At 43.6% G+C, this 23,685-nt stretch overlaps 1 protein-coding gene across 1 annotated transcript in view; it reads left to right on the forward strand.

Annotated features, from left to right (window-relative positions):
• LOC306794541 (thyroid hormone receptor alpha-B) overlaps positions 1 to 23,685 on the forward strand; it is a 128,559-nt gene that overhangs the window by 31,891 nt on the left and 72,983 nt on the right. Inside the window, exon 3 of the mRNA XM_079292650.1 lies at positions 22,257 to 22,334. The gene's annotated coding sequence lies outside the window, so the exon portion shown is untranslated. The remainder of the gene's footprint in view (positions 1 to 22,256; positions 22,335 to 23,685) is intronic.

The raw sequence follows: 23,685 nt of genomic DNA on the forward strand, positions 1-23,685 counted from the left end.
ATGAAGACGTTTTCAAAATAGAAAGGACGGGACTGATCTGAGTTCAGTTAGACCTGAGGTTGATTCGACCGCATCCAAACATGTGGTCGAATCCAAACCGATTCACGTAGCACCAGCATGATGCTCCGTCAATTAACAAGCAGCAGCTGTTGAAAAGAACAGCAATGCATGTGTTTTTTGTTTTCCCTGCACTTTACAGTTCACACAGTTTCACCTCCAAACACAGTCTTCTCCTGGTGATTAGAGCTGATGATTGATTTTTTGAAGCTGCGCCTGCCTTGTGGTTTCTGACCACAGGTGGCTCTGATCACTATCAGGCTGGTAGAAGTTGAGTAAAGTCCGTTTTATTGATATATATCCTCAGATCACAAATTGTTACCATCTACCTTTTAAATGTGTCGCCTCTTTTCTCCTTAGACCGTTCAGAAAACATGCTTTTCAAGAATGCAACCAAACAAACAGGATCAGTGCTGTATGTAGCCTCCATAGCTGCTGAAAGCTGCCCGGTGAATACACAAGTTTTCTGGTGGCCGCGAAAGAAAACAAGAGAAGCGTGTTAACCCCGCGGTGGATGACTCATTGTCAGGATGAGGAGTTTTGTAGGTCTCTCAAACGAATTGTTTGCCCTCTGATCCGACGGGGTACAATGGGGCTCACATGGACGGATGGAGGCAGGCAGCGGTGTTTGCTTAGCCTCAGATAAAGGTGAAATGCATACGGATGGGAGGAGAGAACCGAGGCCGCCTCGCTAGCAGACCAGCCACCTTCCTCTCCTCATTATAGCACGAAAAAGCACTGCAAGGTTTTTTTAGGCCTTCAGTACAGTATGTGTCAAAGTCCTGGATCCTTCAAAAACCTCTTGTGCTTATTATGTGCCTATTAAACAGAATGAACTCCTCTAAGGTGGTGATCAGTAAGCAGAAGTATCAATTTGTAAAACACAGATGTAAAGCAAGTTACACATTTTTTTTCTTATCTTTTGCACCAACCAAATACTTTGTGCGTACACTATATTGTTCGACAACCGGGAGGCTCCTTGCTCCGAACCAAGACGGCAAACTTTATTACTTCTTTCAACCTTTACAACGGCAACGCAGACCAGATGCACTCCTTCCGTTCTGACCTTTCACAATAAAAGCCCCAGGTGTATACACTGTGCAACTGTATCCAGAGGAAACTCGAATTCAGTATTTTGTATTACAAAGAGTATTTCGCTAAAAGGAAGCTCAACGGACACACAACAAAAGAAGGCACTGCCACAATGACAACACATCCTCCATACAATAAATACAACGGTGCGACCAGGTGGCTCACGCCGTTAAAGTGACACGTTAAAGTGCATGTGCTCGTTTACCCAACCGGTGAAGCATTGAGAATGTGGACCGCTTCAGGGTTAGGGTTGTTATGGTCTTGATACTGCGTGGTCTGGATGTGGTGTGGCTCAGAGAAGGTGGGAAGTTCAAGTCTGCGTTCCCCTTTTGGTGTGCATCTCTTTTCAAAAGGCCTGCACATCCAGCAGAGCGTCAGGGCTCAGCTGACACCCAGCCAACGGTACAGGTTATATGACCTTGTTTTTCTTCAATTTTCTGTGTCTTTTCCCGCATGCTTTGTTCTCACGCTCATCCTTTAACCCTGATCTGCTTTCTTAACCCTTTATTCTATCTTGTGCTGTACCTCCATCACCCTCCTTTGAGTATCCTTTCATGCATCTATGCCACAGCACTCCCCGATACACTGATACACGCTTCACATGTGTGAATCCTGGGATATGATTTTGGCTCCCTGCACACACTGCACCCCCAACGTTCCCATTTGGAATACTCCCGTTCCCCCATTCCCCCACCATAGCAACACCAGCATGTCTGCACACGCACGCGCGCACACACACACACACACACACACACACACACACACACACACACACACACACTTCATATCCACCACATTCCCTTTTTTCCCCTCCCGCCTCTTTTTTTTTTTTATACCCCAGTTCTGGGCTGTTATTTCTTTTCTTTTTTTACGTCTGCGCCCCCACTCTCACTGTGTTCCTTCAGGAATTTTGGCTCACGTTCCACAATCCTAAATCAACTGCAGGCTGCAGCAGCACCCTGGGCCCCTTCGCTCTGCATCTGTCGCCCCACATGTTGACCCCGGGGAGTGTCTGTGTGTGTCTGTGTGTGTGTCTGTGTGTGTGTGCGTGTGTGTGTGTGTGGAAATCAGGCCACTGACAACCTGTCCCAAGAAGGTTTTTGCCGACGGGCCGATAGCCCCCCCCCCCCCCCCCCTCCTCACTGTCTCTCCTCCCCCCCCCTGTCTGTCATTCTCTCACTCTGTTACCTCCTCTTGTCTTCTTATTGTTGCTACCTGATGTATTGCTCCCCCCATTTAAATCTCTTCATCTCTCACTCCTAAGAGTTTTATATATGACATGCAGCTGCATATGGAGACAAGTTATACGTAATAATACCTAAGAAAGCAGCCCAACATCAATTAGTCATCCTTCTCCCTGATACAGTGTCATAAAAGCATCTTCCAGTTCCCTCTGTGCTGTCAGATTCCTCATATTGTGAGGTCAGTGCTTCATTATTCATCATTCTAAAGGAAAGAAGTCAGCATCGCACAGTTTCCCTCAACAGAAGCCAGTGTGATTTATTCTTTCATTGGATTTCTGGATTCTCTACAAGCGTTTATGATACTTACACGTTTTGTTCATCAAGATAATCTTCACAAATGATCTATACATAATTGATGGCTCAACATATGAGCTACGTATCTCCAACAGAGAGACACACCTTCTGGCATCGAATCAAAAACAGATAAGAAAAACACCACGTTGAGGGAACCGGAAGTGACAACATGCTCATTCATTTCCGGGATGATTATTCCTGGTCAACACATCATTATATTCTAGCCTTGCACGTGCCGATCAACAAACTGCTTTTAATTGATTTACGGCACCGGTGTGGTGTTGTGCTCGGATCCGCCGAGCTCTGTCAACACGAGGGCCCCTCCGCCCGGCTGTAATGTGGCTTCATGTACATAACAATGAGTGTGCGTAGGGCTGCTCGGGACAGCATTCAAGTGTTTTTGCTCTTGTGTGAGATGCTCGGATGACAACCGGCCTGCTGCACATTAGCCTGGTGATTTAGTGAGTTTGGCTGTGGCGCCGAGCCCCCCCCCTCGTTCATTTCATCCCTCCGTTCGGTTGTCCATCGGTCTGCTTCAGAACACATGTGCGGAGCGGATGTGTTGTCTCTCTCGTGTGCTCCTCTCACAGCTCTTCAGCTCTCTCACCGTCGTCTTGATATTTTTACACGTCTTTTGTGCGTTGTGTCGCTGCAGAGCGTCGCTGTGGCGGTACCTGTAAACACTTTACTCTTATCTGCGTTTCAAAAGAACATCGGAATTAATCCCCAGGCGCCTCAATGAAGTCACAGAAACACAAGCGCACAGAGCTTATGATTACCATATTTTCAATGGGGACTCCTGGCGATGCACATGGCTTTTTATGGCTGTGCATTCACTTATCGTTTCTCAAAGGCATCAAAATATTTCGACGGAGAGGGATTGAAGGGCTTTGGACATCACAAGTTCTTCTGTCAAAGCACATCTTTTGTTCCAGTGAAGCGATCCTGGTTCCTGTGTTCAGCTGGTAAAGCTGTCCTAATCCGTCCATCAGTCCCCTCTTTACCCGGTCAATTTACACTGAATGTAGACTCCGGTGTGTTCATCCTGCCTAAGCCCATCGTGGTCTGTCGGAAAAGCAAACATGTAGAACAGACCTTTGCTAACTTGTTTAGGAATCACATTTTTTTCCGTCGTTATTGCATTAGAAGTTATCCTGTTTGATCCGCTGTCTATTCGCCCCATAGCGCTGCTTGCAGTAGTGTGTTTGTACTTGAGCATCACACACAGAGCCGGTCTGTTTCCAGACCTCTTAACATCTCCTCTTTATTCAGCTATTCAAAAAGCTCCGGTGTTGTGCTCATTGACGGCTGTTTCCCTCCAGTTAGAGACACAATTAACACGCCGAGGATGAAGAGTGGGGACCATCGTCTTCATCTATGAGAAGAAAAACATAAAGTGGAGACGGGTGTGGATGAGATCAACACAGCTGCGAGGGATGTTTGAAGCTGATTTACAGAAACAGCAGCTCTAAAGGAATCTGTATGTTTCTTGATTAGTCAAGAAAACTGTTAGCTACTTATAGCAACTGCTACCACATCTTGAAGCAAACATTTCACTCCAGTAGATGTTCTCAACATCTACTGGCAGCAGTCCGTCCTCGTCCACTGCAGGTAACGCTAGCGAGGCCATACAGAGTTCGATAATAAGAATAGGCTAATCAATAAAAGATAACCGCTGAGCCAATTGTTTAGCTGCGAATGTGTCTTCAAGATTTTGGATTCTTTTTGTGTCGCTGCTCACGACAGACTCTTTGTTTACGTACTAGAATAATAATGCAATGTGGATTCTTTTCTGAATTAACTGTCTTTTTTTTCGAACAAAAGAATCAAAAAGAACCGATAAAAGTGTCGATAAGGAACCGAACCGATGAGCAGTAAGAGTAATAAGTACTAATGTTGATCAAATCCTATCGATACCCATCCCTACTCTCTACGGAGTTCTTAGCAGATATCACGAGGCAACACAAAGGCCTTTTGACGCTGCAGTGGAAGCATCAGGCATCCGGTCCGTCCGTCTTTAAGCTGACCTGCGACCTTCTATTTCTGCTGGAATGCAGAGTCCTCCAGGGCTGTGGCGGTTGTTTTCCTGTGTCTTTTTGAATAACGGGCTTTATTTTAACATCTCAAATCCTCTGAAAGACACCACAGGGCCTGACTCTCTTCAGCGTTTCTTTTTTTTTTTTTTGGCTTGGCAACCATATAATTATTTAATATTCTCAAGCGAATGTACATTAGATATTTATTAAACCCGGGGAAGGCTTCAGTCTGCCGTCACACGCGTACCAACAGAGCAGTGTTCTCACAAAGTCCTTCCTCTTGATCACAGAGCTGTCACATCTCCAGTTCTCTGAGCACAAAAGGACAAAGCATACAGTTACTCACACAAGGTGTGTCTCTCTGTTGGAGGAACAATGTAGCTCATATGTTGAGCCATCAATTATGTATAGCGTCATGGCATCTCGTGTTCTATAAGATCCAGAGTGCGAGAGGAGCTTTCTTCAGTTTTGGATGTTATGAAAACTTGAAGAATGCAGATGTACAGTAGTGAGTGACATCTCTACAGGCTGCCCTGCCTGTTACCATTCACTCTATCAACACCGCGCTCTGAACGCTCTGGTTTTTAAAAAAGCAACAGTGGCAGGTGTCGTGTACACAATCTGAGAATTTGGCACAGCGGCCGCTCGTAGTGCGACGCTCTGCCAGCAACCGACACTTTCTCTCTCCTGCTGCCTGTCAGGCGCCCGTCCATTCCTCCTCTGCCAGATCTCTCATCCACTATTGTTGTGCTCATCTGGTGAGGAGGAACGGAGTTAAAGTTAATCCAGATCAGCTGGGAGAAATGTGGCTGCTGTGCATCCATCAAGCTGCAACTGAGCTCCGACATGTCTTTCAGCAGCGGGCAGCCGCTGGGAGAAGTGTAAACCAATACTGCTGTGTGTTTACTACAGAGTTTATTTACTCTACGCATGTTTAATTTGCAGGGTATTTAATACTAAGTCAGATAGTGCTGTTGAAAAAATGTGACAGGAAATGCTCCAGAATCTCAGTGTTTTTATTTCCCGTTGTCAACAAGCAGAGATTCTCACACCTCTACCTGGTCTGAACCCCAAAACCCACCTGAGGAAGTGGCATGCATAGCTTTCTTTGAAGACTTGCCAAAAATACACTGTTTATCACAGCCAGAAGCTATGAAAACCCACACTATCTTCAGATGTTCAGCTTTCCGCCGGTCCTTGAACACATCATGTGTGACGAACGCTTCTATCAGAAAAAGCAACCCAATTAAAGCTTTTAATTGTGATATTTCAACAAAAACACTTTATTCAGAATGTTTCATTTACAATTTTGCCCCAAATAAACCGTTTGCACAAACCAGATCCTTCAAAAAATATCAAATTCTGCCTCAGCGCAGCTGGGAAGCAATCATTGACTCGGCTGAGACCAACAGTCACAAACACTCGACTGAACCGCAGGCTGCTGAACGCAGGAGAGGACAGTCGAGGTTGTAAATAGTTTAATATACAGTATGTACGGTATAATCATAGAGGGCTTCATTAGATATACAATTACTGCATAGTTCACACATTCGACAGCCCGTCTTCCCCTACCATCAGGGAGAAGACTCTGTGCTCCAGAGTGCAAATCAGACCTCTTGAAGCTATTGTTTGTTTCCAGCCTCCATCAAGCTGCTGAACCCTTAACGCTGAATCTTTTGCACTTCAGCTCTTAACAGCCGATGTGCTGTCAGTGTCAAATGTCTCATTGGTTCGAGATCTTTTCATGTTGTTTTGGTGATGTTTAATGCAAATCCACAGACTCTAGCACTGTGCTCAAGACTCATGACAATAGAGTTTACTCCATCTATCTCTATCAATCGGTTTTATATCGTGTATATAATTAATATATCTGATGTATAATGTATATAGGATATGACACGTCCTGATTCCGGCTTCGTACTGAACGCACATTCATGAGAATGACATCAATCTTCTCATCTCACTCTCTGAAAAGAAACCAAATAAGTTTCATATATACCGGTAACTCCCAAACTGTTGTAAATATCTTAAATTGAAATGGCTCAGAATGGTGTTTTCTTCCTGTGCTGTGCCTCTGGAAACCTTTTTCCCAGTGCTGACAGCAGAGTCGGCCTGTGACTGATTTTACGTGAGCGAATGGGATTCTGTCACTTTCATCATTCTCCATTTCACCTGCTGCCACCTCCTTCATATTACAGTTAGACATTAAGAGGACACAGACCTCCGCCGTCACTCTCTCTCTCCGTCTGTGTGCGAGGTACAGATCCCCCCGGTGTCGCCTCTCCAGCGGGGGACAATACACTCTCACATCACAGTTCACAGACGAACAGGCAGCGAGGTACACACCTTTCTTATCTATGTCCTGAGTCTGAGAGAGAGAAGAATACTGACTGTAGTGCACTATCATGTTCAAGTACATAATGTACCGAGCATTAGACATGGTGTACTTGGAACAGCAGGGTACAATTAAGAGCTGGAGCAAATATGGGTGTGTCTGCTGCAGAATTCATCTTATATTACATGTGGAATGGAAAGGTTTATCATCAGACAAACACCATATATTCGTCCGATCGCCCAACCCTGGACTACGCTGCAAAAAAGGTCATTTTTTTTAAACAAGCCCTACAGATGTACTTTTATTAAAACATGACAAAGATTCTGCATAACACTTATCTCACCTCTTTGGCAGTTGTTTTGGGAATTTTCCAAAAAAGAAACGTCACTGTAGTGAAACGAGACTAGTCGATGCTGATTGCAGCAAAACTTGTGGAGCGACACGTGTTTGTCTTGGCAACAGGTTGGAATAATCTCAGTCCTTTGGCAGAATGTCTCCGCTAAAAGCTGCACACAAAGGCCAGTCAGGCACCACAGAGACCGTGATTGGTGTGCTTTGTATTTTCTGCTAGTGTTTCCAAGTGCAGACCTCCTCCGTGCCTCTGTATCCGCCTGACTGTGACTGTGAGAGTGGGCTCCTGGTGCTCTGTAGTACCGGTGGGACCTCGACCAGGGTCTGTTGCAGAAGTAAGAAAAACCTTGTAATACTGCAAACCACGAAGACGTCAGCCCTGCAGCACCACTGTGCTCCACAGTACATCCTGCAGATCCCTCCATCTGTCGAGTCATGCATGGTAAATTCACTTTGTTATATAATTCTTTGCCTTCGGACAGAGTCAAACAGGCTAGCTGTCTCCCCACCCCCGATAACAGTATTTATCGTAAGCTAAGCTAACATGTTTTACTTCATAATTACGACAGACGGAGATCAGACCAGACATGTGGCTCTAACACTAGCAGGACGGGGAGGGCTTACACAGCTGAAAGTGGATGTCATGCACGAGGAATGAACTTTTAACAGTTACTGTACAATGAAGAATAATCTCAACGGTTCTCTGTCTGATATTCAGAGCATTAACAAAGCATCAAACATGTTTATCTGAGCTCCTCTGTGCTTTGTTTACGTAGCATCGGTTAGCTCTCTCCGCCTCTCTGTACTGCACTTCTACAACGGTTACAGCCCGAACCAGACAGCGCTGACGAGGAGCCTCTCCTCCGGCTAAACACCGTTAGCTCTGTCAGCACTGTTGCCATTGTTTGCACTGCTAGCGCAGTTAGCACCATTAGCTGCTAGGCGCCGGCTCAGCCACCACCTTGCTAAAGAGTGAAGGCAATAGATATATGCTCTGACTTTGGTATTGAGCACCTTTAATGAGAGCTGGGCTTCTTTTGAATGCAAACAAATTGATATTTATACATTTTGAATTAATATTTGTTTCTTTATATTTACATCACGAATGGTTCACATTGTAATTACACGTGCTGTAGTTCATCGTAACCCCAACAAACCTCTTTCAAAGCCAGGAAGTGATGTAAGCGCGCTCTCGCTGACTCTCACTCTTTTCTGTCTTTCACTTTACCGCCGTCATGTTTCTTTTTCACTCTGCTGCAGTCCACCATTGCTTTCACTCCCTTCATCATCAGTCTGACTTCAGTGGCTCTGGCACGCTGTTTGCTCTTTGATATTCTTTATTTATTTATTTTGTGCTTGTTAACACTCTAAATTCAGTCTCCCACTTGCCTGTCTCTTCTTTGTAGCTTGATCTGTGGAGAACGTATGACGAGGCTAGCGCACACAGAACCTGACAGAGAAAGCTCATAGGACTTTCATTATATGCCACCGCTGTGCACTTTCATGCAGAATAAAATAAAAATCGACAGAAGAAAGCAGTGAGTAATAAGATCCCAGAAAACACGCATAGAGATGCATAGATGTGCGAGTTGATGGAGGTGTGTGTGTGTGTTGTTGTTGTTCCCGGGACAGTGTGACATCTATGTCAACCTGCTGCTATCTGCCAATGAAATTAAAGCTTTGCTTTTTTGGAATATTTCTTTTTCGTTTTTGCCTTCCTGTGAGACAGTAACATATCTCTCTATAGCATCTTATATTTTTTTTATCTATATGTCCTGAAATATTCTAAAGACAAACAGCCCAACAAGACGTTTGTGTAAACGACGATTTCATACAACTTAATTTAGTCAAAGAACTATTGACTTTACGTATTCCTTTGTATCTTCATTAAACATATTCCAACATTTATGCATGGTTATTTTGCAGAGATATACACATTTCTGGGCCTTTTTATTAGCAAAGTTGCATGATGCACGCGTCAGTTTGCTAAGCATTCTGGGGATTTTCTTCTTCCTCTCCGCTTAGAGGGCCTTCTGGAGGGTTCCCAAAAGAAACAAGACACCCTACCCAATGCGGACTTGTGGGGGAGGTTCAGGATGTACAGTCTGTGAAAATGTGGATTTATGAGAACACAACTGCTCCCAATACTTCCTACAACGTGTGGACAGTTCCGGTGTGTCTGTATTGTGACTTCGTCCTGGAAGTGGAACGAACGTGTGAACCTGTTGAAGCTTCTCTCCTCTTGTGTCTGTTTCTGCTGCAGGAGCCAAAAACTGAACACAACAATGGACTTTCCCTCAAAATATCTGCTGAGTTTTAAAAATGGACGTGTTGCAACTCTTAGTGTGTTTGTCTGAGCGAACACTGGCTACTACAGAGATATGCTCTCTTGCAATAACCAACGCACTCAAAGCACAATATGTTCTGTTCCAATACTGAAGCTGTTTTTCCTCTTTTGTTGCAGCCATTTGAACTCTTATCTGTTCTTTTACTGACAGTAACACATTTAGCTAACTAATGGGTCCTTGAGTTTCTGGAAGTGAAGATCCCATTCATATTCTGAATCGAGGAGTGTTATTGTTAATCATAATATCGTAACTATCCGAGGTAGACTGACTAAGAGCTACGAGATGTGAAGTCTGTATGATAACAAGCTTTTATTAAGAAACTTGTTTTATTCCTGATGTCATACTACACCTACAATCCTAAAGTGTTATAGCGACGTCTGTGATTGGTGTTTGTTGGTGAAATGTGTTTCTGAAAGCATGTGAGGGGAGAAATAAGGCTTTCATTGGCTGAATCTGTCTTCATTTTAGATCAACGGTCAGTTTCAAAGTTTCTTGGGAGTTTTCAGATGCAGCCATCGCCAGACACAATGGTTTATTGGAAGGAAACTCTTTATAGAAAGATTTTCTGAAAAGTCAATGGAGTGAATGAATGAGAATTTTACTTCATGCTGTATTGAAGAAGACTTTGAACTAGAGATTGAGACCATAAACTCATGTTTACAAGGTTTACTGAGGTAATAAATCAAGAGAGAAGTAGAGTAATTTTCTCATAGACTTCTATACAACCAGAGGAGTCGCCCCCTGATGGACATTAGAGAGAATGCAGCTTTAACACATGAAACATTGGTTTCACTTGACAGAACCGGACGTTTGATGCCTGATACAAAGTCATAGACAGCAGACCCACATGTGACGACATGTGGTGAGTCACATGGTGTCTCAGTGTTCACTGTGACGGCCTGCACAGCCTCGTGTCATGAATAGACTGAACAGCGGCAGCGTGTGTTGTTATGTGGACGTGCGTGCAAGATATCATACTACATTCATTCATATCATTTATGTAAGGATTGCTGTGATGACGTCGCTTGGGGTAATGCATGTGTTTAAATCAAAGGTTAAATGGACTCGTTAAATTACGGTCGTTAACGTTTTTAATGCTAAACGCATCATGCGGTGGAATCTGCAGCATCAGCCGGCTCCTCTCATCACGTATATGTTCTGAAGGCACTAACTAAGAGACTCCCTGCAGTGTGCTGGGTTATGTTAATGCCATGGCTGCACAATGGAACCGTCTGCTTTAATTATGGAGGAGTGTTGGGCTCACGGCTCCTGCTCCCCTTTCTGCTTCTTTTGATATTCCTTCCTCTTCTTCCACACAGTTCCTTCCTTTTTTTTGGGGGGGGGTCCTTTGATTTCCCCTCCCCCTGCCCGGTGAGGAGAGGTGGACTAATCCTCTGAATCAAATGTGTAACTACTCTTAAGCAGGAATGAATAGGCCCTATTACCCCCGGACACTAATCGCATTTAGGCTCCACGATGTAGCTTCGGTGCTGGGCTGGAGGGTCCTGAGGCCGGCTGATTTAATGCGGGTCTTGAGCTTTGCTTGGGGCCCAGCTGTCGTCATGCATCTGTTGAGCTTCTTCCTTCCTCTTTTCTGTGGAGGGAAGCTCATGAACATATTCATGGTTTGCAAAGATGGACTCAAGTTTGTTTATAAAACTAAAATAGAGTCAACCAGTGTTACTTAGTAGACGTACCTGCTATATACACAGTTGTAGACCAGGAATATAGGTCAAAATACCAAAACCGCTCTGTTACAACTGAGCTGTCACAATAATTATGGTGTCAACTCATCGTACCACATATCTTTATAAAACAACAACACGGAGACTCCTTGTCACATCCAAGATGACAAACTTTATTACTCCTTTCAACCTTGACAAAGGTTCTTACCTTTCACAATAAAAGACATGTATTCGCCACCGAGTATTTAGCATTTTCTTATCATTTACTAGTTGTTCCCCGGGTGTGTAAAGGCCTTCATAAGACTTTTGCGCATTTTATTTATTATAGCCAGAAATCCATTGAACTTATTGGTTTGCTTGTGTGGTTTTATTTGACAAATTCTTTCCCATTACACTTCTAATCTCTCAATATTCATCTCTCTTTAAAAGGGTTTACTTGCATTATTATGCTCTTATGTTATCATATCAGTGCCCTAAAATCGGCTTAAATTGACAATGATTTAGTTTTTCCCAATTATTTCTGGGACAATAAAAGTCATTGTGACAGCCCAATTACAACTTATTTTTGTATAGCTTTGATTATGATTTTCTGTTATTATAACATTATTCTCATCCAGTGGGATGTATTTTTATTTTATCAATGCTACCATGTTCACAGATCTTATCAATTACTGTAACTTGGTTAGTTCATAACTGAATCTGTAAGTTCAGTCAGCATCATGTCTGGTTTGAGATCAGTTAATGTCTCGCAGCAGTTTACTTGTACAACTGCTTGTGGATAATAGTAAATAACACCACCATCTGTTCCACAAACCAGCTCAGTGCTGCCAGTCTTACCAGCATGTGTGAAATGAAAAATTTAAATCACTCAAGCCTGTAAGTGATGAGGAGACACAAGAATCTATCGGCAGGGCGAGTGTATCGATAATCTTATAGGTAACGCCAATTCAAAGTGCTTTACATTACAGTGTCCTCATAGTCTCTGTACTGTGGAGTGAAACAAGATCGCAATGTTTCAATTACGTTTGATTTGACATACTTACCAATGTCTTCATTTAGTGTGGGACCCGATAGTATAGTGCCTTAGTCATGAGATCCTTTCTGTGACTTGAGGATATTGTTTACATTGTGGTATTTGGTCGCTGGTGCTGGAACCCAGACAAGTTTATTTTCACAAGGCATCGGGGCATTGCCCGAGAATATAAATGGAAATGATGCTCCATTCCTTTTATCTTGAGAAATCCCAAATGTGTAAGACAAATTAGACTAACCTGTTTTTCATTATGGACATTTTTCAAATTAGAGTTTATCTGCTCCGCCGAACCCATAAAACCCCCCGGAATGTTGTTCCATACTTTAAGTCCTAACTGTGTGTTTGCACCAGCCTCCGTCCATCTCATGCTCATACACACAGACAAGTATCTCTAGAGCACCAGCTTCCTTCATCTTTCATCCCCCCCCGTGTCTCTGACTCGCTTTCCCTACACATATTTCATGCAAATGCAGCGTCGAGGGCTCCGGAGCAAAGTTATTTGCAGCTTGACCAACAGTAAATTTTCATTTTGGCAAGCCCTGTTGCATTGTCTTCTCCCTGTTAGCCATGCCCCCCCCCCCGCTGTCTCCTTGAACCATCCAACTGTGCGACCTCTCATCAACGAGGCCTTGTGTCTCTCTGACTTCCGGCCTCTGGATCTTTCTATCTTTGTCATCGCTCCCCTTATTGCTATCCTCCTCCCGAGTGCTGTGCATTGTATGGGATACAACGACCGCCCTTGGAGTGACCATGCTGTCACCCACCTCCCACCCCTTCCTCCCTCTCTGCCCCAACCCGAATAGATTGACACACAGATGGCCTGAAGGACGTTTACTGTAGTTTGTGTGTGTGTGTGTGAGGGTCTGGGCATGCAAACCAATGTATGTGTGAATAAACGTTTTAATCCACAGTTACACTCGGTGCACATGGTTTGAGAATTGATTCCTGATGTTATTAGCTGAATGTCAAGCTTTATGGCCAGAGACAAAGAATGCATTCAAACCCACAACTGGTATTGAACCGCATGAAACAGCTAAAATACCACGAAGGAACAATTAGTTTGGTACCTGACTTCCATTGATTCCAGATGGGCACTGCAGATTCTCCAAAGCGAATGTTTACGTGTTTGTACCGCCGCCCATCGTGTTGCATGGATGACGATACTTTTACTGGCAAGATGACGTCCAATTTTAACCAACACTTGAAAGTGCATCCCGATATACAGACATTTTAATGTGGCACAAAAAGATTAGTTTGGGCTTGGTTTCATTATTCAAGCAACATGCACATCTCTGCTACAAATTAACCTACAGTTCTTGTACAATGACAACGTTAGTTGCCGAAGTGAATTGTCTTTGAAGTGTCACCTCATGTGTGGGGTGAGTTGTAACAGATAGAGGGTTAATTGTTGCTAGAAAAGTCAGTTTGAACACAAATAATTCAATTACATTCTATGTATAGACTATAGGTGGATCTGGTGGGTCTTTCCACCTATATCATGGATGGATAGGTATCCTTACGCTGCGTTCACACCGGTCGTGTTGATTTTTTGACGCACTGCAAAATCGCGTCCAACGCACCGCCGGTCGTGTTCACACCAAACGCCGCAAAATCTGGTTCATAATATTGTTCAGAGGAGCTCCGTGGATTGTATCGAGCTGTATTCACTGTGTCTAGCAAGCCACCGGTCGCTGTTTACTACAGCTGTAGGAACACAAAATAAACTGATTTGGCTGTGATTCAACGGCAATAAACCGACAAAAAGGGACTCCGAAATAACTACGTAATGATGCCGATTTGTAGGTTACTGGTCTTCTCAATGGAGCTCTGATGGATCGGTGCTAGGCTATGCTAACATCGTAGCAGCTCCACCAGCACTCAACGTCATGTAGACGTAAATACGGCAGCGTCTATTCATTGTTTGTACCGTATGGTTTACACACACACATGCATACACATAGTTTGGTCCGGTCTCTATTGATATGAGGTATCGTAGAGCTCTGGGTGAACACAGACGGCTACAGTATTTATTTCCTGATTCAACAACGGCAGAAAGTCAGTGATGACAGGGGGAGCAACTCAACGCTGATAGGCTATCGCGCCACAGCGTCACGCGATTATTTCGCAGAAGTTGAAAAATTTCAACTCGCGCAAGAGGTGTGTCACACATTTATAAACTTCCAATGTAAATGATGAATAGTTGGTTCATCTTGTAAGGCTTATATGATATATAATACCCCTCATATACATGACACAGATTGCATACCACTCTCTTTAATCCAACAGTTGACTTCTTTTCTCTGAGGTCGTCTCGTTCTCAGAATCAGAATCGGAATCAGAACTGTTTATTGCCAAGCAAGTTTTCACCTGCAAGGAATTTGTCGTGGCGGAAGGTGTGTAACATTAAACATAAAAAACAATAACATTTAACTCTCAAAATAACATAAACTATCAAATAACATTTAACTGTCAACAACAGTCAGCACAGTGCAGGAAATAGAAACATATTTAAAATGTACAATAACATATAGAATAAAGTGCACACAAAAACAGATAGCAGGACTGTAAACCAAGTGAAGTGTGTGACATGTTAAAAGTGACGAGTGTGTTTAAATAGAGAGACAGGGATGTGCGGGGGAGAGACCAGAAGGAAAGAGACCAGAAGGAAATGTCCTGGGGATGCCAGAGTCAGTGTCAGTGGGGGACCCGGGCTCTGTTAATGAGCCCGACTGCAGTCGGGAAGAAACTGTTTGTGTCTTAGTTCTGATGGACCGCAGCCTCCTGCCAGATGGAAGGGGCACAAACAGGTCATGACCAGGGTGAGAGGGGTCGGCAACAATCTTTCGTGCTCGCTTCAGGGTCCTTGAAGCGAAGAGGTCCTGGAGGGACGGCAGATTGCAGCCAATCACCTTCTCAGCAGAGCGAATGATGCGCTGCAGTCTGCCCTTGTCCTTGGCTGTGGCTGCAGCGTACCAGACCGTGATGGAGGAGCAGAGGATGGACTCAATGACTCGTCACGTTTGTGATCCTCCAGGCTGCTTGCAGCCACTGATACCCATTATTGGAGATATACCTTAGCTGAATTTCAGGAGCAGGACCACACATCAGCCACTCGCCCACTTCCGGCCACACTCTTATAAATACCTACCCACTCTAAGCCTCGGCTCGCTCGCGTTTTCTGCATCCCACCCTCCCTCCCTCTTGTTAAAGGTTATCTCCCCCCATAGCCATCATCCTCCTATCCCATATGGAGACCGGGGGATCTGCAAGGCCCGGGAGCCGCAGTGGATCCTCAGCTAAGCCTCCCCCAAACCGCATCTGGCTAAATCTCCATCAACCATTCGTTAACACTCCAAACAACCGATGAAGGCTCGCTCCGGCCGAGGTGGGGCCCTAAGCTAGTGAAATGATATTTCCTCTTTTGCCATTGGTCCCTGCGAGTATGTCGAGGTTCTCTCTTCTTCCAGAGAAGTTCAAAAGGGGCATCGGATGTTGGATCTAATTTACTACTTATTGCGACTCAGTGAGACCAGTCAAGGTTAAGTGTAATGAAAGGGGGCGATGGTGTGAAGGTGGCGATGAGTAGGTTTGGGGACATTTACTGCCGCCACAGAGCTGTGTTTTCATGTGAATTCTGCGAAGCCACTGCAGATTGGTTTTGAGCCCTTTCCCACAGACAAGCCACAAGAATACCCACGATGCAACGTGCTCATGCAAAGTAGACGAGGGGAATATTGGCTGACATTTTTGCTGAAATTACATGAGTTCCCAACCTAAATTATCATTTGATCAAAACCATCGCAGTGTACACGACACATATGGTCTCTCATGATTTGACTTCTCAAGACTATCCCACTTTGAAACATTGCATTAAGAGAGCACCACAATGTGTTTCTGGAGGCAACCTGCCTGCCAATCTCATGGTTGATGATGATGTCTTTTTCTGAAACTGCAGGTGTAATTGGGGCCTTTGTATGCAGAGATGATACATTGCACCCCCAGAGCTAGAACTCTTTGTGCCATGCCATGTTTAGCCTTGCGTGGTTCGGTCTGCATCGTCAGAAGATATTTTTTCCTTGAGGGCGGAACAGCGAAGCAGGATCTGATCTTTTCCATCCACCATCATTCATAGTCCTGACAGGCCGGCAAATTCCCAACTCCCCCCTCCCAGCCTGGAGTTCAAAGCCTTACATTCGCCAACAGAGAGGGGGGTGTGCTGGTGAACTTGGGGCCCACTGACAGAATTTGCCCTCAAGATGTTTTCAGTTGAATGTCCTCTGAAGTGGGAACACTTTTTCTGCTTGGGTATTCTATCTGGTGAGATCATATCAGTGTCTCTTTTTATTCGACACTTGGAGGAAGCAGGGGGAGCACGTAACCTACAAAAAAGCCTCTCTTCTCTCTGCTCATTAAAGTCACTGCTTTGGAAATGCAGAACTTTTAAGTTGCCATCAGGCTTATAGCTGTGATGCCTTTTGCTGCCTTTTAATTTGCACCAAATAATGATCTCTATGATCTAATGATTGTCTTTGTGGTTGGATTGAAAAAAGGAAGGGCAAATAACAGCCTCTGAAATACTTAACATCTCTTAACTTACTTCAACGAGAGCATGCAGTCGGATTGTTAAAACATAATGAACTGTATTTACAAGAGAGGTTTAACAGCCCCTCTTAAAATGTATAAAGATGTGTTGGTGATGTTGGGCAGGCTTGGTCAGATAAGAACGACTTAATTAGTCGCAGCGAGCGGGAGCCTCATTATTTGATGGATCTTATCAAAGCCTCTTTCTTTTCATGCGTCCCCGCCGGCGACAGCCGTAGCCGGAGGCATTGTGTTCTCAGGTTGTCTCTCCAGACGGTCAGGAAACGCCTGGAGGTAATTTCTTCAAATTTGGCACAAACATCCATTTGGACTTAAAGCAGGGGTCTCAAACTATTGACTACTACTCAAACTACATGTCAAATGTACAGTAACCAGCCAAAGAGTATCTCATCATTTTGACTTTATATCATCATTTTGACTTTCCATCTCAGAATTATGACTTCCTATCATAGTTATGACTTTCTATCTCATCACTTCGACTTTCTATCTCATAATTTAGACTATGGGGATATTTTTATTATCAAGTCTAACTAAAAAAAAAAAAAGGTAATTGTTTTATTTTACTTTTTTTTTTTTTTTTTTGCTGGGGGATTCGCGGGCCACATAAAATGACGTGGCGGGCCGAATTCGGCCCGTGGGCCGGGAGTTTGAGACCCCTGACTTAAAGGATGAAATTATTCAAATTGGGTGGTCACTGTGTCTTCACCAAACTTGGCCATGACTTAGGAGGATAAAATGATGACGTGATGTCATTTGGACAGACATGGACGTAAACTTTACTTTGACTGGTTGTTACTTTTTAAAAGCCTTTTTACGGCATTTAGGTCAAATGACAACTTGAAATTGAGAATTGAGACTTTTTGACAGCACCAGAATGCCAAACACCTCCTGCACCTTTGACCAACCTCTTATCTCAACATGATCTCCTCCTGATCTAGTTAGGATCTCGAGCCATTCCACCTTTTTAGGTTAGGCGTTCTGATTGGTCAAGAGTCTGTATGGGTTAAAGTGCTATCAGATGAACGTTAACAAAGACTAACAACACATATTGTTAGCACGTTGCTGATTTTCTTCAGTCCACCGTGGATTGATGTTCTATTGTCTAACAGCATCTTCATTGTCTTTTAGCTGTGGTTATTGTCGTCTACAGTGCCTCAGATTCCACTTTGCACTCTGTTGTGCAATATTGATCGTGACCCAGTTTCTTTGTGCATTAGGCTGTGCAGCCTCACGACCTTGTGTTGTTTACTCGTAGCACCTGTGGTCGCTTTGTTAACAGGAAATGGGAAGTTGCTGTGCTGTGACTTTGTTGAAGATGCATCAGCAATGCTTCACATGTCAATATCAGGTCATGTTGGGGCAACGCACCTTTTAAACGGTGGCGTGTTTGCCATCTTTAGCTCAGAAAATCATGTTCAGTGCAGAGAAAAAAAAAGCAAGTAATTATACCTAATCCGTCATTTAAGCTGCTGGTCATACAGTATCTCCTGTATGACCCGTGCTACGGTTCAGTGCGGGCCATGCTCATAGGTTTAGACACGCCTCATGTACTGTACAATATTTGCCACGACTTTGCACCAGGATGGGCTTAGATGCACTATATATGATAGCTATCCAGCCGGTGCAAATACAGCACAGCCATGTGATCTCATGCCACACTAATGCTACTGAAATCCAACTTGACACTGGACACCCATCAGCATGTACACAGGGCCAGCAAAGCCTCGCACTCACTGTATAGAAAGCACGCACACACTGTTTATTCATTCATATTCTACAAGGCTAATGGATTACAGATGTAGGATATGCAAATGAGTATTGGACATCCATGAAGTTGTAATTGTTAGACGGATCAAAAAAACAGTGTTAAAAAAGGAAGAAGCAGAACATTTAGTCCTTAGCATGACGCAGCTTTAAAAACACCTAGACGCCTCAAAGTATCCACCTGAAAATGAGCGTGTCTCCTTCAAAGTCTCAAGTCTCACTCACGATTTTCTCCGTCCAAAGCCACAGAAGGCCACTGCTTTCACAGACTGATGGGTGAGCTGACCCTTTTATGTGTAAAATCGCTGGAGTTCCCCTTCCCTTCCTAAATTCTCTCTGAATAAAGTAAGACATGTAACATTACTAATTAACATAACTCACATCTTCGGGCACAATAATTGTTACATTTTTTGCCATTGAGCCGCTCCCCAACAATTCAATGTAAGCACCGGCCGGAGGATTCATATTGCCGTTTACAACCCGGCGCCAGTTAACCACCTGTCAGATTCCTGCTCTTAAACAAGCCAGCGCAGCACGGAGACGCAGAAACTCCTTCCCACTCTTTTTCCTCCCTTCTTTTCAGAACGCCCAAATTAAATTATGTTTCATTTTAGCTCCAGCGGGAGGGCATCATATGACTGCTACCTCTCTCCTTGTGGCCCTGTCTTCGTTCTTCTTCTGTGTTTTTTTTTTCTTCTCATGGCCCACGTAGAAGAGCCCTCCAGCTAATTAGAGGATCGGCAGTGGAATTTCACTGCAACAAAGGAAGCTATTCATGTCGGCAGGATGGTGAAAAGGCCACACTGGCAGCGGCGATAGCATTGCTCAGAGGAGTTCGCAGAATGAAGACACTTCACTTTGTAGCTTGTCTGCTTCCAAAGACACTCGAGCTCTCAAACTCGACGCAGTGCTGCTCAGCCTTCAGCTTCTTCTGTCCTCGGTTGCTTTGTGCGAGGGTGGATCTGAGTTTCCCCTCCTGTCACACGACTGTCAGCGCACGGGCTGAATAGTTGACCTTCCATCTTAACCTTGTTGTCTTCAGCGAGTTGATCTGGCGTCTCTGTGACGTATCCGACCCACATATTCCTTCAATGCACTGTTCGTTTTCAAACAGACGCGCATTTCTCCGCCTCACTGTTAATCCACCGACCGGCAATATATACATCGACATCGTGGTACGAGACCGCTTGTATTTTATCCACATTAAACATTTATTTCATAACTTTGTAAAACAAAATGTAACACATAAGTACACAGATAAACATTCATAGAATGTATTATTAAAATGATAATTCATACACCAGCAAGTCGGTAAAATATCTTAAAAATCGACAGAAATGACATTTCAAGAATAAACAGTTTGAATGCAGCAACAAATTGGTCAAAACTTAAACAATAATTAAGATTCCAACATGTAATGTATTTAGTATATAAAGCATTGAATAGATCTGCAGCATAGTCACAGATGCATATCTAGATATCTGAGTCAGTATCGGCCCGATCTCTGCATCCTCTCCACAGCCGTTCTACAGGGAGAAAAATGTATTCTTTATGTTCAGACGGAGGGGAATTTCCCTCGCGTGGAATGTGCAGTGAAACACACCCGTCACATTATCCACACATGCCATCAAGAGTACGCAGCCACCGCAGAATAAAGGCGGCTAATGTTACATCATCTCACAGTATACGTCGCCCACACAGATACGTAAATGAAAATGTGATATTCAGTTATCAACCTGTATTAGATCACACAGACATGTCCTAATGTCACAACGTCCACACACATGCATTCCTTTCGGCACTCCCCCTCCTCTCCCCTCCCCCCCTCCCCAATGGGACCGTAAAGACATTTACGGCTTCCTCTCTTCCTTCCCGTCTCAAAGCACTTTGCAGTTTAAGCAGGTTTCCTTCCGCTTTCTCACTTTCACAGATTTTCTCACAATCTGTGGATCCTTTTCCTCCCGTCGTCTGGTTCTTTTTCTCTCTCTCCCCTCTTTGTTGTGTGGAATGTCACTGTCTCTTGTGGGTTTTACCGTTCATGTGGAATTGTTATTCGAGACACAGACAATGATGAATTGTAGCAGGGATACATTGCCTGTAAATGCTTCGATACATTTTGTCATTACAGTTCTGTTCTGAATTTGTCATCTTTGGAATAAACCTCACAGTGAAAGTAGATCAACAATCAGCTTTTCATTGTGTGATTAATAGGAACTGACAGATAGGAACTAAAGTCAAAAAGCACAATGTTTGTATCAAGCCAAACTGCCAAGTAATGACTTTGTGTTGGCACAACGTGTTTTGCCAATATTGGCAGTTGACTGTTGTTTTTTTAAAGATAAAATCAGCTGTTATGTTGTGAATGTTGTGGGTAAGAAGACGCTTAAAGGAAACGTTTGACATTTTGGGAAATACACTTGTTCACTTTATTGCCAAGAGTTAGATGAGAAAGTATATAGCACTCTCTTATCTGTCCATTAGATATGAAGCTAAAGCCAGCAGACTGTTAGCTTAGCATTAAGACTGGAAACGGCTAGCCTGGCTCTGTCCAGGGATAACAACATGTGCCTGAAGCTCACTAATTACTACTTATTACTAAGACGTTGGGAGGTGGATTGTTTTCTCTTTGAACAGCTGTTTTCCTCCTGGCTACAGTCTTAATGCTAAGCTAGGTTAAACACGTTATGACTCCACCTACACACTTTACGCACATGTCAACATAGTGACAGGATTTTGTCGTTTCACTCTCAGAAAGAAAGCAAATATGTATATTTTCATAAATACGTGGACATTTGGCAATTCACAGCAGAAGCTAGCGCAGCTAGCTTAGCACAAGAGTGCTCACTTGCGTCTTATCTGAGATGACAGGCTGCTAAACATCAAAGTGTGACCCGACGGGTCTTTAGCATGCATGCTAACATCTGCCTGACGTCAGTCTGTCAACAGGTCCAGCACCTATGCTGACATTAAAACCATAATGCTAGCTGTAGGAGGATGTTTTTGCTCCATTATAGCGTGACCGTGACGCAGGCCCGTAGATAACGTTTGGCTTTCATGTCTGACTGTGAGGTAAACAGGCCGAGGCTCCTGAGTTTAACTTTTCACAGAGGGTGGGAGGGTTAAGAGAGAGAGAGAGAGCGAGAGAGGCGAGGAAAGACATAGACGGAGCAGAAGAGGAAACACGAAAAGGTCTCAAACTAAGAGGAAACAGAGGAGGGGGGAACGCGAGAGGAAGGACAGACAGAAACAGAACAAGAAGTAAGCGTGAGGACGGAGCTTGCTGGCCTTTGTACTGCATGGCCCTGTTTGTTTTCTATATGCTATCCCCCTCCTCCCTCCCTCCCTCCTCCTCCTCCCTCCTCCCTCTGTCTCAGCTGCTCCCCCACCCTAACAATCCTCTTTTTATTCCTTCTAGGGCGGAGACGAGGCGGACCGCACAACGCAGGAGGCCCGGGAAATCATTAACGGCACACAAACACGTACACTATGACTGGTAGGTCACGTGATCGGTAGATGTTTATGAAGTGTGTGTACACACTGCAGACTCAGCAAGCGGCTGGTTTGTGTAATGATTATTTATCTTCATCCCTTCTGCTGTCCTCATCCTCTTAATTGTGCACAGTGATTTGTCACATGTGCAGAATGCGCTGCTCATTGGTTCACTGTCTCTGGAGCCCCGCCTCCCGTAGCTTATGGTTCATAACCAGGAAGTGAATCCCATTGATGAGTTACAACAGGTATACTACATGATATATCCCCCTAATTTACTCAGTTACCGTAAATACAAATCCCTAACAGTTTTAATTTCATGAACACTGAGCCACAGAAGTAAAACTAGAAGTCCACATTCATTCATTTGTTTTAGTAGTTCTTTATTCATCTAATTATGTTGATTTATATTTAACACTGGTGGTAGAAGAAGTATTCAGATACTTAACTTAAGTTAAAGTACCAATACTGCAACATATTAATACTCCATTACAAGTAAAAGTCCTGCATCAAATATCCTACTTAAGTATAAGCACGTATTAGCAGAGGTAAAGTCCAGGTTTGGCCCCTCTGGCTGATATATTAATATATATTTGATTAATAATCCTGAAGATAAAACGTGTGAGCACCATGTGAGTGTCTGAGCTGCTGGAGGTGGAACCACTTAATATACAGTTTTATAACCAAGGACACCAGATATATCTTGAAGGGTTGTGAGATGATTAGCAGGAGAGAATTATTTTTACGTTTTTGACATTTCATCAAATCTTTGACTTTTAGTGAGATATTGGATCATTAGAACATTGATTGAAATGAAACCACGTGAGAAGTTTAGAGGGAAATTTTACTATTTGGTGGAACTCATAAATCTGAAATGTGACCCGGACTACAAACAGCTTGTTGTAGGACAAAAAGGTGTGAAACCTCTGGCTTAGTCTCTAACGATGTGTTGTATGTTAAAAGCTTGTTATATTATCCATTGTGTGAAATCTTTAGCTTTTATTTACTAGTAACTATTTCCCTCTGAAATGTACCGGAGTGAACAAATAAAGAAGCCTAAAATGGAAATACTTAATTTGACAGGTTTTAAAGTGTATTGTTAGACAAACCTGTAAGTAAGATATTTCTCAGTGGAAATCTCCATGACAGGAAATTTAAATAACCACGTGATGGCATGGGTATTAAGCACCATATGCTGGAAGAATTCGATTTTTATGCAAATTATGTTTTCTGCGATTGCACAATGCATCTTCAGCAATCAGCTTTTTGAATGGTGCCTCCCGTAGTCTTCATCTCTCCGCACAGCTGGAGCCAATGGGGAAGCGCGTAATTGTGGTTTAATCCTGCTCCAAGTC

The sequence above is a fragment of the Melanostigma gelatinosum genome (assembly GCF_949748355.1).
Source record: "Melanostigma gelatinosum genome assembly, chromosome: 21".
Taxonomy (NCBI): Eukaryota; Metazoa; Chordata; class Actinopteri; order Perciformes; family Zoarcidae; genus Melanostigma; species Melanostigma gelatinosum.